This window comes from Manis javanica, chromosome 13 (assembly GCF_040802235.1).
Source record: "Manis javanica isolate MJ-LG chromosome 13, MJ_LKY, whole genome shotgun sequence".
In the NCBI taxonomy this organism is placed as follows: domain Eukaryota; kingdom Metazoa; phylum Chordata; class Mammalia; order Pholidota; family Manidae; genus Manis; species Manis javanica.
The window spans coordinates 21,492,053-21,508,529 of record NC_133168.1 but is presented as its reverse complement, the minus strand read 5'-3'; the positions used below and the strand labels follow the sequence as shown (position 1 = coordinate 21,508,529).

The window sequence follows — 16,477 nt, the reverse complement described above, 5'->3', positions numbered from 1 at the left end:
CTCAAGTCTGAGAACCATTCCCTAGACCAGCAAGCCTGCCAACTGCCAAATACATGAGTGAGGACATGCTAGACAAGGGGCGGGCAAGGAACACAGCCACACCCATTCGTTTACATGTTGTGCATGACGGCTTTCACACTGCAATGGCCGAGATGAGTAGCTGCAACAGAGACAACATGACATGCAAAGTCTAAAAATATTTACATTTGGCCCTCTGCAGAAAAAGTTTGCCCACCCCTGTCTAAGAACAACCAGCTCCTGCTGAGTCACCAGCTAACAACAGGGATCAGCCAAGCTGGCCTGGGCCATAAAAACAGTCTACAGAATCATGAGAGATAATATGTTTATTTTTTTTAATATTGAAGTTTGGAATGTTTTTGTTTGCATCAAGACATGCAAGATACCAATGAATGCAAAATACATTGCCTTTCTGAAAGTTAATTGCTGACTCCCACCACCTTCCAGAAAATGACTCCCTTGCACTTAATCTCCAGCCTTCCCACCTACAATCAAGTCTTCTCTTTCCATTTTGATGAGTATGATAAACCTACATTGCTTTACATTTTATGATCCAATAGTATTTAGTTCCTTCTAAATGATTGCTACTTATAGAAACTTAATTAATCATTAATTTGATATAGTTTGCTATCCGCAAAAATCTTTGGTACCTTGCATTGAGATGGCACATATGATTTTTCCCATTAAAATCAATGGAAATATTTTTGCAATTTAATGGCTTTTTATTCAGCAGGGTTTGCAGAAATAAATAAAGTTGTTAAAAATATAGAATCTGAGAAGAAATATAAGATGTTAGTGGTTTTGTCTGTGCCGTGGGATTATGTATGCTTTTATTTTTGTATGTTTGTACTTCTCCTATTTTAAAAATAATGAAAGCACGTTATTTTAAAATCAGGAGTACTCCCTACTCTCCACAACAGATATTACTCACTTGTTTTATTTTTTGAACTTACATTAAGTTGTTTCATATGCTATAGTATATTGCCTGTGCAATTTTAAATGACTAATGCCTCCAGATTTTATGTTTACTAATTTATTACTTATTTAATGTGGGGTGTGTATGGTAGGGGAGACCAATTTAAGATATAAAATAGACAATTCCAAGTTAATTTCACCAGAGTAGACACCAGAAAACACTGCCTCTTTGATTTGGCAATTATGCAGGAAAGTGAATGAGATCCCACCCTGCAGAGAAAGTGAAAGAAAATACATTCTCAGGTTGTCGGTAGTCTCTAGCTTCTGTGAAAATGGAAAAGAAGTTTTAATGGCTTTTAATGAAGATAGAAGAGTCATAACAAAATACATTTGGTGCAGGAGGGAAGGTCAGGTCCGACAGTATTGCCAAGATAGAGGTGAATATTTTCCTTTTCTAAGTATCCTTTTAAGTCTAGATTAGACCACCATCTGCCTGGTATGACTCAGATGAAGAGCCTCGCAGAGGCAGCAGGATATACAGAAATGACGTGTTGGACCTTGTGACTTTGCAATTTCGTGGAAATAAACCAGGAATGAGCTTTCACAAGTAAGTTTTCTCCACTTGTTTCAAGTTAAATATAGTTCTCCTGATTATTCAAGGCAGTGTGTGAGCATCTGTGGCTGGAGTGGGGTCCTCCTCACGGTCTAACAAGGCCACTTCTATGTGCAAGCGTTACTGCATAGATCATTGACACATCAACCAGTTTGGCCCAAATGAGCCAGGAATCTAATCAGACAACACCAGCCTATTTCACACAGTCCTGCTAGACCTTGTAAGTTCAAGCAGCAGTAGATGCGGTATATGCAGAGGGGCAGATGAGGTTGAGCAACAGTGCTTATACATTGTTGGAAGCTATGTGAATGCTGGAAGTTACACGAAAACATATTCTCCACCACTGCCCAAAGGTGAGGAATTGAAAAAGAAACCTTAAATTTTCAACTAAAGTAGAAAAAAATATAAGTAATTTGTTCAGAGACTTTTAAGATAAGACCAGCACTTCTGCTGTGGTAAGGTTAGAGGATTTTTATGAGGCAGAAGATCTCATCAGTTTGCTAGTACCCCAGATGGGGATGCCTGGACCTGATTCAGAGAGAAATGCCAGGAATGGGTCCAAATTTCAAGCAGGGGAAATAGCAGGAATTGCTTTCTCCTGACCATATTCAGTGTTTTTAGTATAAATCACTTATCAGCCAGAAGTACTTGTAACTTATGCACTAAGGTATTTTGTGTGTGTGGAAAATAGAGTATCAGGGGAAAAATGAACTAATATCTTTCATAAAGGTCTGGTATTCAAAGTTCTTTTGGACACAACTGCCAATGATTTTCACCACCCAAGATGAGGTGATGGAGCAAGTCTATTAGGCCTAATAGTCTTACATCCTCAGAGCTGAGATGACAGCCGTCACACACATACAAAAACCTCATACTGATACGATAGTCCCTGAGTTATCACTGTGCATGAAAAAAAATAATTCTGAGCTGGAAGGGTTTGGCTTGATTAACAATAATATTTCAGGTTTCATATTAGTGTGCAGTTACCTGGGTCTATTCCAAAAACACCCTAGATATTTTCCTCCTCTTTTTGGAAGTGTTTTCTCAGGATTTCTCTCTGGCAGCCACTTAGGCTAAGAAAGCTTTGGGCTCTTGGGCCACCAGGGGTCCCTCTCTTGGTTGTTCTGACCTACAAACAAGGCTTCTTGCTGAAATAATTTCAACTTTTCCTAAGAACTTAGGCCCATTAGTAAAGTGTCTTGGGATGAACTTTACAAATCTCATCAAACATACCAGAGGGGTGAGTAAATTAGTGCTCACAGGTATCTGCAGAAACAGCCAGTTGCTTCTTGGAGGCCAAATGCTGTGGTTCTGGGTCTCTAACTGAAGGCAGACTCAGACCTGCTCACTGGCTGAGAAAGACGGCGGAAAGCAGATGCGCCTTGACCTCAGACCTGGTGTTCAGGAAGGGCCTCCATGGGGGTGCTGTGGTTCTCGGAAGGTCTTAGCTGATCAGTCCTGGCAGGTGTTAATCCATTCCAGCAAAACAACCCCCAGTGCCAGTGCTCTTTTGAATTGCTTAATGAGAAGCCTACTGTAGCAGGCTTCATAGGAGCACTCTGTTCTTTGAGCTGTAAAGAATACTAGGCCTTATTTCAGGAGGAAGGAAGAAGCAGAGGCTCTGAGGAAGTGGAAGTTCATGCAGATGGGAGGACTTGTTCTAAAAGTAACTCCAAGTCCAGTGCTCTTTGTCCATTATCCATACTGCCTGCATCACGGGTGCAAGGAGACCTTTGGCCCAAGTTAGACATTGAGACCCCATCATCACATAAACTATTTATTAAGTGCCTATTATATGGAAGGCACTTTGCTGACAGAAAATAAGAAGAACAAGTCCCAGGTCTCAAGGAGATCAGGGCATAACGGCTAATTTGCAAGTTTGAAGGGAAGATGGAGTGAGACAAGGCAGGGGAGTCAGTGGCCTCAGTATGTGAAGATGCGTTTCTCTCCAGTAGAGAGAGGGTTCTTTGATCTTGAGTCTCAGAGGTGCCCATATAAGTCATGGTTTTCGTTCTTTGTTTTAGTCTTGATTTCAATGTTAAGAAAAATTCCCTTCTGTAGACTATGACGGCAGAGAGGGTAATTATTGATCTATTTACTGGGCAGTTCTTTGTGTTTGCCAATTCAGACTTGAATGGCTCTAGAACAGGAAAACTGAACAAGGGAGCCGTATAGAAATCAAATCACCTGACTTAATTTTCAGGAAATCTGTTGTTAGAATATTCAAGTGTATTGGCTTATGCAAAACATTTCCTCTGTTTTTAATGATTTAATGATTCTTCAGATGCACTGAGCTGTTTTTATTCCCAGTGACATACTGTACTGCACTGGGCTACTCTGAGTCCCATCTAGACCAAGTCAAGGAGGGCTCCATATGAATGGACTAGTTATTTGTTACAAATTGAAAATGGCTCTTTTATATAAAGAGGAGCCTTTTATAATATTCCCCTCTGCCAGGGCTACCATGTAGAGCCAAGCCAGCTGTACATGGGACAATTCTACAGGTATCTCTAGAGGTGTACAATATTGCAACCCTGTAAACCATTCATAAAATTGAAATGGCTGTAATGACTCCTAATGAGCAAACACATCATAATAAATCAGACAGTGGTCTTCCCAGACTTTCTATCTCCTGATTCTCCTCTGCTTTAATCTGTATGTATTATACAGAGTGACTGGGAAAGGACAAGGTGATGTACTATACAGGTATATCAGATAGGATTTGATCAGAGAAGTAGGACAACTCTGAGTGATAGAGCACATGGGATTCATTACAGGGCTTAGATCTCCCACCAGGATGGGAGCTGCTGAAGAACTCTATGGAAGACTGTTGCCTCTGTATCTTGCATGGGCCTGAGGTCAGTGCAGACCAGCAGGGCCAAACGTTGGGGAAAAACTAGCCGTGAAGTGGAGGAGAGCAAGGACAAACCAGCACCTCCCCAGGCAAACTGGAAACTGCATCTTTCCCTCACCACCTCCAGCGTCTATGCCCGGGACACTTGAAGAAGCAGCCAGTGTCTTCTCTGTGAGCTGCGAACACTGCAGGCCCAAGTCTTGGAGAAACTGGAGGAGGGGATCCAGCAGGAGGAGCTGCGGGCCTGGCTGCTGCCCTGTGACGATCAAGTGAGCAGCACACCAGTGACGACAGGGGCATCTACACAGCCCCTGGCGCTCTGCCATCCTTCAGACTGTACCAGCTGCTTCACTGCTCTAAATATCATGCAAATTTCTGTGCAGACCCTCCTTAACGAAGAGCCATATTGGAGAGGAATTTGGGGAAATGTAGTTCCAGCTTAGCTAAATTGACCTACACAAAACAACCATACTAGACTTGGACATTCTGGTGACACACAGTGACTCACTTTATATTTTTGTTAGAGAACTGAAAGCTATGTGACACACATATAAATATCTAAACTTGCTGTTCTCACTAAATGAGTCAGTCGTAGTGAAAGAATACTGATTTGAATAGATATGGAAAATGATACAGTTTTATTTCAAAAGGTACTATCCTATTCACCTCCAAAATGGAGCCAGAGCTTATGTTCCTTAGATTCATGATTCTATCTTAAAATCAAATTATTAAACTAAGCTCAAAAATTCATCTTGACCACTCCTTTGTTACCTTCACTGAGCTAGATTATGCTCCACTCGTTTATTCAGGAAACACATACTGATCTACCATTGGTCCACATTCTAAGGTGATCAGAATCCCATCCCATCCTCCCCTGACAGGTCAGCCAGTCATTACAGCCCCGCTTGAGATGTGCTCAACTTCAAGTGCAGCACCAAGTGCTGTAGCAATGTCTGCGAGAGCTGCTCTGGAGAGACGAATGTGAATGTAAATCAAGCATTTGTCAAAACGGAATTTTTATTTCGAGAGGACCCTGAAAGGTACGTCAGTGAAGCCACAATGTGTGTGAACTTGAAACTCTTACTAATTTCAACTTCCTTTCTCTGATTTCAAAAGGGGAGAGATTCATTACCTCCACTGGAAACAGCAAAGAAAATTTACAAAAGAACATTTGTGATTTCCTTATAGATACTAATCAGTACAAAAGAACAGAGTTTGAAATATCACTCTTTAGGAAGTCATAGTTGATATTCTGAATCAGATCATTTTTTAAAGTGATGATGAGAAAAATTACCTAGTGGTTGTAATAAAAATAGGTTTAGACCAACTGACTGTTTAAAGCCAACCCTCACAAAGTGTTGCATAATTTGGGGACCATCTCAGGTCTAGAATCTGGTCTCCTGCTTGGCAATTCAAAGGCCTATGTTTTGTTATTTCTGTGGTAGTGATCAGGCTCAAAGAATTGATTTATGTCCCAAAGACATAGAAAATTGATTCATAAACCCAATATTAAGTTAAAAATCTAAAGGTCTTTTAATGATCTTCAGATGAGAATAAGTGGAGTTAGATATTCTTTGGAGATATTTGCATCAAGATTGATAAATTATGCTTCTTTACTGTAAAAGTAATTGTTTTTATCTAAAATTTTTGATGGGCCATTTGGGAGCAGAGCCCCCTTCCTCCCACTCCCAACCTCCATCCTCAGCTGGGAATCACAGAAGAGAACTATAAGCAGGCCTGTTGATTCTGTGCAGGGATGGTGGCAGGGTTCTATCCTGCTTGTACGCTCAGTTATATGACAGTAAATTGGAGGTGAAGGACTTTGTATTGAATGACTGGGAGGGAGTTTGAAGAGAGCAGAGAAATTTTAAAGTAGTCTATAATGAGACTATAGAAAAGGGAGAGCGAGCTGACCAGGGATAATGACGGGAGGGTGGATGAGGATGGCTGGTGGTCATGAAGTTGTCCGTCTTCCTTAAGAACTACTTGATGTCTGTGTATGGGTGTCCAGAGAAGGCAGGCAGTTGAATTCACTCAGGGTTGGGCTCTGCTAGCCCAGCAGGTGCAAAGGGATAAAGGTTGAGAGGGTGTCCTCCTACACATCCCTGGTTAACTTTAGCTGCTTAACTCTGAGCAGCTATCAGCATCTCAACAAACATTGAACTTCAAAATGAAGCATCTTTTTCTCTCTAACCCCAGGATAAATTTTAAATGTCCTTTCCTAAAATACCAAAGAATGGAAAACTAAATGTGAAGATTTCTGGCTTATCTTTAAGGTTGCTTGTTTCCAAGACACTTGGATTTTGGAGAAAATTGTTCTCATATGCAACACTTCACAGTACTTCTAGCCATTTTGGACTTGGACCTTTCCTAGTGTTTGAAGAAAACTGCATCCATGTAAAAACTTACAAAAATTTGCAAATTACTTGATGAAGTCCAGGTTAAGAACCTATTAGGCATTTTAATGATATTAGTTGGTATTTTTGCCATCTAACATTATTGCCTTTCCAACAGCATGCTGATTTCATTTTGGAGAATAATGTCTCTCCCATTTTGGGTTCTCTTGGTGCGGAGGTAAAGCAAGGTACCCTCTGTTCTCCTAAACACACTGGACTCACACGATCCAAGCCAGAGCAGTCGGTTATTTTCTTCCTGGATGCTCAATCATCAGTCAAGTTACAGAAATGACAGAGAAAAAGATGGTAGATTAAATGGCTAAAAAGCATTCATTTCTGATGATTAGTAAAGGAAAGTTGTCCATGTGAGATGGTTGAGCAGCTCCTTTGAATAAATGCCAGAGCCATCCTGTAATTGTACTAGTTCCTATCCTATTGTTGAGCCTATGCTTTGGCCTTTTAAACCCCCTTGTGCACTATTCACTCTCTCTGCAATAAACTGTTTTTTATATTTGTCCAATTTATTTATTATTGCTTGCCATTAAAGAACCCTAGGAGAATCCAGCCCAATTCAGAATTCTGTACCTTAGCAATGCAACTTTCATGGAGGACAAGGCTGTGATGATCGATTTTCATTCAGAGGAATAATTTCTGGTTAGTTGGAACATCTGGCAAGAACTTAGTCTTCCTCAATTTGGCTTTTTGATAAGAACATCTCGTACGTACCTATTTATATATTCTTCTTGCAAAGGTGCATGTAGTCTTTGATGTTCTAGTCCCAAAACAACAGATTTCTCTATTTTATTTTATATCATTACCTGATATAAACATTTTAGGATTTGAACACAAGCTTTGGCAATGATTCTGATAAAGTTCCAACTCTGGAAAAAATGGGTTGGGAAGACTTTTTTCCTACAAGTGCAGGAAGGACTCTTGATGTATCACCAGCCAATGGTCAATTAAATAATTATTAATGCCTTTTGAGTTGGATTCTCTAATCTGGGTTCAAGGTGGATACTAAACTCACGGCTTTGAGTCTAATGGTATACAAGATTGGAATAGCAAGATATAAAGTAAAGATGGTGAAAGCATAGAAAAGACCTCTTCAATGTCTTCAGTTGCCTTCTATTAACCTTTCTGGTTTGACAGATACTAGAGGATCATTAGAAGGCTGAAATGAGCTGTGATTCTCATGCATGAGAAATGTGTCCCCAGGATGGCAAGACTCTTGGGAAGACAAAAAGGGATTAGAAAAATAACTCAACAAGAATATAGGCACACTCATATTTATAAAATATTGCTGTCAAATTCATTCAGTCTTAATAATTAACTTGGCAGGTATAACCCCTACAGGACAGACTCAAAGTTAGTCCACCTTATATTAAGAAATGGTTGCCCTTTGTCTTTTCTAAATTACAGAATCAAAAGTTTGCCGGATAACCCATTACATTCTATGCCAAGTTTCCTACAAACAAACCACAGACCTGATTTTTCCAACTGGTATCATTTGTGAAGGGTAAGTAGACTTTTGACCTTTTAAGTTTCTTGAATGATTCAAATGAATGTGTTTTTTGATCAAAAGCCACCACTATTTTTTTCCTTGTAAGCATATGGGACATAAAATAATAAAAACTAGTTCAAAACCCTACTTTTCAGCTTTTCTATTTCTAGATTTAGCTAAAATATTCTTATGTTTGCATTTCCACCTTGCAGTTTTCAAGTGTATTCATTACTTTTCAAAGACAGCATCTGTGTTGGTTGTTTTCTGAGGATATGGAGGACATAGCTAGAATCTCATCAAGAAATCGACTCTCAGTCCCACCAAAAGATGGATAACTTATGAGAAATCCAGACTAGGATGCATAGTTTCTTATGTTTCTAGCATAGAAACTGTCATATTCTGATCTGTTCCTAATGTGTAATGAATGTTTCAAGATACTTTGTTGAGAATGAGAAAGAAGAGGAAGTTTGAAAAAAAAAAGCGTGTTGTGTAATTTTTGGAATAAAAGAAATAACATTAAGTAGGAAGAATTATGAATGAGAAACATCACTCATTTCCTCATCCAACAGTTACTGAATGCCTATCTTGTACCAAGCAGTCCCTCCAAAGAGGAATTCAACACATAAAAGTAAATGGGCAATGAAAACTATCATTGTGTTAGGGGAAAACCAGTGCTATGGGAGCTCAAAGAACGGACAGTACTCAGGTATTTTTAGCTAAGACATGAGCACTTCCATCAAGTAGGGGCTTTCTGAGTCCACTTTATGGGAAAATGCAGGGAGCAGGTTGCATTAAAAAGCTGTGGAAATGAAGTTCAAGGGGGAACTTCCAGGGAAGGAACAGTGGGAAGGACATGGGAGGTAAAGAAGCAGGTGAGGTCAAAGGGGATAAGGAGAGATTCTCAAGCTTTCCTATTCAGGGGAATCTGGGAGCTCATTTAAAATGCAGCTTCCCAGATCCTGCTCCTAAAAATTCTGATGCAGGGGGTTTGGGACAGTGTCAGAAAAGCTGCACTCTAAAGAAACATCTAAGTGATTCTTATTTAGGTATTGTCTCTGACCTCACTTTGAAAAACACTTTGTGTCATCGAAAGCCCCTGTCCCCTCTGTTTGGTCTCTGCTTGCCCGCTCCATTCAGATCTTCCCAATGATCACATTTACACACCTTTCCCGCCATGGAAATGAACTCGCATTTCATAAATTTCTCCTAAAAAGATGCTTTCATTTAAAAAAAACCTTCAAACACTTTGAAGACGTGATGTGTTCGTGATTGTGGCTGCTGCCTAGCAACCCTGTCTGCCTTTGCCACCTTGCCCTGTCCTTGGAGGGCAGGCTCTAGACACCAGGCTCCATGGATCCCAGATGCGGGCTACTCCCGGGGCAATGTAGCTGTTACTGGCAGGATAGCAAGTGTGACCTTTGTCTCAGAGAGTCCATTTCTCAGCTCACATGTCCTCTTCCCCAAGTACCTTCTGTGACCCCTCTGGAGCATGTGACAATCTCTCTGTAAGCAAAGTAGGTTAGCGTCCCGGCTTTGATTGAAACTTGACCAGTGGAAAACATCGTATGAAGCAGTAGCTCCCCACAGCAAGGGTAGACCCTAAAGTATGATTTATAGCAACGCCACTCTCTTCTGCAGTTTACAGACCTCTTTCCCGGAACAGTGAGTTAAACATGGCTTATTAACACTGGCAATTTTAGCACTTCCCGCCTCACGTCGTAATAGTAAATTCTTTAAGTTTTCATATTAAGGAACAGGCAGAAGGTATTGACAGTCTGCAGAATCTTGCTGCAGGCCTTCCCAGGGCTGCCCACTAATTCTCTCCTTCAGTAAACCTGGTGAAGCCTAAGATTCAGACATGTTTTATTTATTTTTATTTATTTTATTTTTTTGAGAGGGCATCTCTCACATTCATTGATCAAATAGTTGTTAACAACAATAAAATTCTGTATAGGGGGGTCAATGCTCAATGCACAATCATTAATCCACCCCAAGCCTAATTCTCATCAGTCTCCGATCTTCTGAAGCATAACGAACAATTTCTTACATGGTGAACAAATTCTTACATAGTGAATAAGTTCTTACATGGCGAACAGTACAAGGGCAGTCATCACAGAAACTTTCAGTTTTGATCATGCATTATGAACTATAAACAAACAGCTCAAATATGAATATTCATTTGATTTTTATACCTGATTTATATGTGAATCCCACATTTCTCCATTATTATTATTATTATTACTATTATTATTATTATTATTATTATTTTAAATAAAATGCTGAAGTGGTAGGTAGATGCAAGATAAAGGTAGAAAAATAGTTTAGTGCTGTAAGAAAGCAAATGTAGATGATCGGGTGTGTGCCTGTAGACTAAGTATTAATCCAAGCTAGACAAGGGCAACAAAACACCATGGATGCAGAAGATTTCTCTCAAAACAGGGGTTGAGGTTCTAAGCCTCACCTCTGTTGATCCCCAATTTCTCACCTGACGGTCCCCTGCAACTGTGCCTGCCTTAGGTTGTTCCTCCCTTGAGGAATCTTACCCATCTCTGGCTAACCAGTCATCTTCCAGGGCCATACAGGGAAATGTAAAGTTGGTAAGTGAGAGAGAAGCCATATTGTTTGAAAAGGTCAGCTTTTTACTTCTTTGCAGACTTATGCCCTGTGGCTTTTATGCCCAGCATTTGTCTTGAGGTATCTTTACCACTTGGAGGAATTATGATACTCAGTGAATTCGATATGAGGCACAAATTCTATTTAAGGGTTTTAATTAGGAAGGAAGAAGAAAAGCTATAGAGGTAGCATATGGAAGAAAACATGGGAGGATTGATTATTTCTTTGACATATCTTCTTGTAGAGTAACTTAAGCATGTATAGGTTTTAAACTACTAATTAAATTGCACACACACATTAACATAATAGGAATACAGTTACATAACCAAAGCAGATCTATAATTACCAGCCATCTCCAGTGAAACCAGGAAAACCGGTTAGGCATCCTAGGCATTTGTGAAAATTAATCTATGATATGATGGATATTGTCCAACTGTACTTGAACAGTCTGAGAGAAATCAGACAAATTAAAACAACCTATTCCTGGGAACTGTTCACATCCCATATGTTCTTTTAACAGTAGATAGTCTGTAGTCTCAAGATTTTGGAGTGCTGCAACTTGCACTTCTCCTAATTCTTGGTTGAGTTACAACAGTATAGATCCAGTCAAATTTGTTGTTTTACTGTATGCACAGGCCAGCTTAGATATCTCCTTCTTCATTCCATGGCAAGTCCAGGAACTGGTGGGATGAATGCAGCTACAAATGCAGCATCGCCTGGATCTTTGTTGAGGTTTTTTGATGATCATCTTCTGGTATGAGTCTTCCAGAGAGTGCTGATGTTGGAAGTTCTTCATATCGTATCTTAGTTCATTTTCTGGGTAGCCAAATTAGGCTTTGATCCTCTGTATAAACACAAACAGACCCTTTGCCCACACTTTGATATGCCCTTTATACCATTATGAAGAACTTATTGGAGGTCACCACACAGGAACTGCTTTTTTTTTTTAAGAGAAAGGAATATTATCAGAAAAATATACTTCCATAGCTGATCATCTGACACCCTTTAAATGATCAAAATTAAGGATATTTAAAGCATGCATTAATCGTTGATTTACAGTTAGTTTTATCCTATCAGGGAGTAATCCCCCTTTCCTTTCTTTTTTTTTTGTTATCATTAATCTGCAATTACATGAAGAATATTATGTTTACTAGGCTCTCCCCTATACCAGGTCCCCCCTATAAACCCCTTTCCAGTCACTGTCCATCAGTGTAGCAAATGCTGTAGAATCACTACTTGTCTTCTCCGTGTTGTACAGCCCTCCCCTTTCTCCCACCCACCCATTATGCATGCTAATCATAATAGCCCCTTTCTTCTTCCCTTGCCTTATCCCTCCCTACTCACCCATCCTCCCCAGTCCCTTTCCCTTTGGTACCATTCTTGGGTTCTGTGATTCTGCTGCTGTTTTGTTTCTTCAGTTTTTCCTTTGTTCTTATAATCCACAGATGAGTGAAATCATTTGGTATTTCTCTTTCTCTGCTGGGCTTATTTCACTGAGCATAATACCCTCTAGCTCCATCCATGTTGTTGCAAATGGTAGGATTTGTTTTCTTCTTATGGCTGAGCAATATTCCATTGTGTATATGTACCACATCTTCTTTATCCAATCATCTACTGATGGACAGACTTAGGTTGCTTCCAATTCTTGGCTATTGTAAATAGTGCTGCGATAAACATAGGGGTGCATCTGGGTCAAATGGTGTCTGTTTTGAGCATTTTGAGGAACCTCCATACTGCTTTCCACAATGGTTGAACTAATTTACATTCCCACCAGCAGTGTAAGAGGGTCCCCCTTTCTCCACAGCCTCGCCAACATTTGTTGTTGTTTGTCTTTTGGATGGCAGCCATCCTTACTGGTGTGAGGTGATACCTCATTGCAGTTTTAATTTGCATTTCTCTGATAAGTAGCGATGTGGAGCTTCTTTTCATGTGTCTGTTGGCCATCTGTATTTCTTTTTTGGAGAACTATCTGTTCAGTTCCTCTGCCCATTTTTTAATTGGATTATTTGTTTTTTGTTTGTTGAGTCGTGTGAGCTCTTTATATATTTTGGACGTCAAGCCTTTATTGGATCTGTCATTTAAAAATATATTCTCCCATACTGTAGGGTTCCTTTTTGTTCTATTGATGGTGTCTTTTGCTGTACAGAAGCTTTTCAGCTTAATATAGTCCCACTTGTTCATTTTTGCTGTTGTTTTCCTTGCCCGGGGAGATATGTTCAAGAAGAGGTCACTCATGTTTATGTCTAAGAGGTCTTTGCCTATGTTTTTTTCCAAGAGTTTAATGGTTTCATGACTTACATTCAGGTCTTTGATCCATTTAGAATTTACTTTTGTGTATGGGGTTAGACAATGGTCCAGTTTATTCTCCTACATGTAGCTGTGCAGTTTTGCCAGCACCATCTGTTGAAGAGAGTCATTTCCCCATTGTATGTCCATGGCTCCTTTATCAAATATTAATTGACCATATATGTTTGGGTTAATGTCTGGAGTCTCTAATCTGTTCCACTGGTCTGTGGCTCTGTTCTTGTGCCAGTACGAAATTGTCTTGATTACTACGGCTTTGTAGTAGAGCTTGAAGTTGGGGAGTAAGATCCCCCCTACTTTATTCTTCTTTCTCAGGATTGCTTTGGCTATTCGGGGTCTTTGGTGTTTCCATATGAATTTTTGAATTATTTGTTCCAGTTTGTTGAAGAATGTTGCTGGTAATTTGATAGGGATTGCATCAAATCTGTATATTGCTTTGGGCAGGATGGCCATTTTGATGATATTAATTCTTCCTAGCCATGAGCATGGAATGAGTTTCCATTTGTTAGTGTCCTTTTTAATTTCTCTTAAGAGTGACTTGTAGTTTTCTGGGTATAGGTCTTTCACTTCTTTGGTTAGGTTTATTCCTAGGTATTTTATTCTTTTTGATGCAATTGTGAATGGAATTGTTTTCCTGATTTCTCTTTCTATTGGTTCATTGTTAGTGTATAGGAAAGCTACAGATTTCTGTGTGTTAATTTTGTATCCTGCAACTTTGCTGTATTCCAATATCAGTTCTAGTAGTTTTGGAGTGGAGTCTTTAGGGTTTTTTATGTACAATATCATGTCATCTGCAAATAGTGACAGTTTAACTTCTTCTTTACCAATCAGGATTCCTTGTATTTCTTTGTTTTGTCTGATTGCCATGGCTAGGAACTCCAGTAATATGTTAAATAACATTGGGGAGAGTGGGCATCCCTTTCTAGTTCCCTATCCAGAGGAAAAGCTTTCAGCTTCTCACTGTTCAGTATAATGTGGGCTGTGGGTTTATCATATATGGCCTTTATTATGTTGAGGTACTTGCCCTCTATTCCCATTTTGCTGAGAGTTTTTATCATGAATGGATGTTGAATTTTGTCAAATGCTTTTTCAGCATCTATGGAGATGATCATGTGGTTTTTGTCTTTCTTTTTGTTGATGTGGTGGATGATGTTGATGGATTTTCGAATGTTGTACCATCCTTGCATCCCTGGGATGAATCCCACTTGGTCATGGTGTATGATCCTTTTGATATTCTGTTGAATTCTGTTTGCTAATATTTTATTGAGTATTTTTGCATCTACATTCATCAGGGATATTGGTCTGTAATTTTCTTTTTTGGTGGGGTCTTTGCCTGGTTTTGGTATTAGGGTGATGTTGGCTTCATAGAATGAGTTTGGGAGTATTCCCTCCTCTTCTATTTTTTGGAAAACTTTAAGGAGAATGGGTATTATGTCTTCTCTGTGTGTCTGATAAAATTCCGAGGTGAATCTGTCCGGCCCCGGGGTTTTGTTCTTGGGTAGTTTTTTGATTACCATTTCAATTTCTTTGCTCGTAATTGGTTTGTTTAACTTTTGTGTTTCTTCCTTGGTCAGTCTTGGAAGGTTGTATTTTTCTAGGAAGTTGTCCATTTCTTCTAGGTTTTCCAGTTTGTTGGCATATAGGTTTTCACAGTAGTGTTTAATAATTCTTTGTATTTCTGTGGAGTCTCTCGCGATTTTTCCATTCTCATTTCTGATTCTGTTGATTTGTGTTGATTTTCTTTTTCTCTTAATAAGTTTGGCTAGAGGCTTATCTATTTTGTTTATTTTCTCAAAGAACCAGCTCTTGGTTTCATTGATTTTTGCCATTGTTTTATTCTTCTCAATTTTGTTTATTTCTTCTCTGATCGTTATTATGTCCTTCCTTCTGCTGACTTTAGGCCTCATTTGTTCTTCTTTTTCCAGTTTCGATAATTGTGATGTTAGACTATTCATTTGGGATTGTTCTTACTTCTTCAAGTGTGCCTGGATCACCATATACTTTCCTCTTAAGACTGCTTTTGCTGCGTCCCACAGAAGTTGGGGCTTTGTGTTGTTGTTGTCATTTGTTTCTATATATTCCTTGATCTCTATTTTAATTTGTTTGTTAATCCATTGATTATTTAGGAGCATGTTGTTAAGCCTCCATGTGTTTGTGAGCCTTTTTGTTTTCTTTGTAGAATTTATTTCTAGTTTCATACCTTTGTGGTCTGAAAAATAGGTTGGTAGAATTTCAATATTTTGGAATTTACTGAGGCTCTTTTTGTGGGCTAGTATGTGGTCTATTCTAGAGAATGTTCCATGTGCACTTGAGAAGAATGTATATCCTGTTGCTTTTGGATGTAGAGTTCTATAGATGTCTATTAGGTCCATCTGTTCTACTGTGTTGTTCAGTGCCTCCATGTCCTTATTCATTTTCTGCCCAGTGGATCTATCCTTTGGGGCGAGTTGTGTGTTGAAGTCTCCTAAAATGAATGCATTGCAGTCTGTTTCCCTCTTTAGTTCTGTTAGTATTTGTTTCACAAATGCTGGTGCTCCTGTGTTGGGTGCATATATATTTAGAATGGTTATATCCTCTTGTTGGACTGAGCCCTTTATCATTATGTAGTGTGCTTCTTTATCTCTTGTTACTTTCTTTGTTTTGAAGTCTATTTTGTCTGATATTAGTACTGCAACTCCTGCTTTCTTCTCGCTGTTGTTTGCCTGAAATATGTTTTTCCATTCCTTGACTTTTAGTCTGTGCATGTCTTTGGGTTTGAGGTGAGTTTCTTGTAAGCAGCATATAGATGGGTCTTGCTTTTTTATCTATTCTATTACTCTGTGTCTTTTGATTGGTGCATTAAGTCCATTTACATTTAGTACGACTATTGAGAGATATGTACTTATTGCCATTGCAGGCTATAAATTCGTGGTTACCAAAGGTTCAAGGTTAGCCTCTTTAGTATCTTACTGCCTAACTTAGCTCGCTTATTGAGCTGTTATATACACTGTCTGGAGATTCTTTTCTTCTCTCCCTTATTATTCCTCCTCCTCCATTCTTCATATGTTGTGTGTTTTGTTCTGTGCTCTTTTTAGGAGTGCTCCCAACTAGAGCAGTCCCTGTAAGATTCCCTGTAGAGGTGGTTTGTGGGAAGCAAATTCCCTCAGCTTTTGCTTGTCTGGGAATTGTTTAATCCCTCCATCATATTTAAATGATAATCGTGCCGGATACTGTATCCTTGGTTCAAGGCCCTTCTGTTTCATTGCATTAAATATATCATGCCA

At 39.3% G+C, this 16,477-nt stretch overlaps 1 long non-coding RNA gene across 8 annotated transcripts in view; it reads left to right on the top strand.

Moving 5' to 3' along the window:
* The first annotated feature begins 1,408 nt into the window (after positions 1-1,408).
* Positions 1,409-16,477, top strand: part of LOC140845757 (uncharacterized) — a 38,657-nt gene continuing 23,588 nt past the window's right edge. For 5 of the 8 annotated variants that reach the window (XR_012124640.1, XR_012124638.1, XR_012124634.1 and 2 more), the window contains exons 1-3: positions 1,415-1,540; positions 5,282-5,440; positions 8,216-8,312. This is a non-coding gene — a long non-coding RNA (uncharacterized lncRNA). Of the gene's footprint in view, positions 1,541-4,527; positions 4,670-5,281; positions 5,441-8,215; positions 8,313-16,477 lie in introns of all 8 variants that reach the window. The other 3 variants (XR_012124633.1, XR_012124635.1, XR_012124636.1) reach the window with 3 other exon arrangements.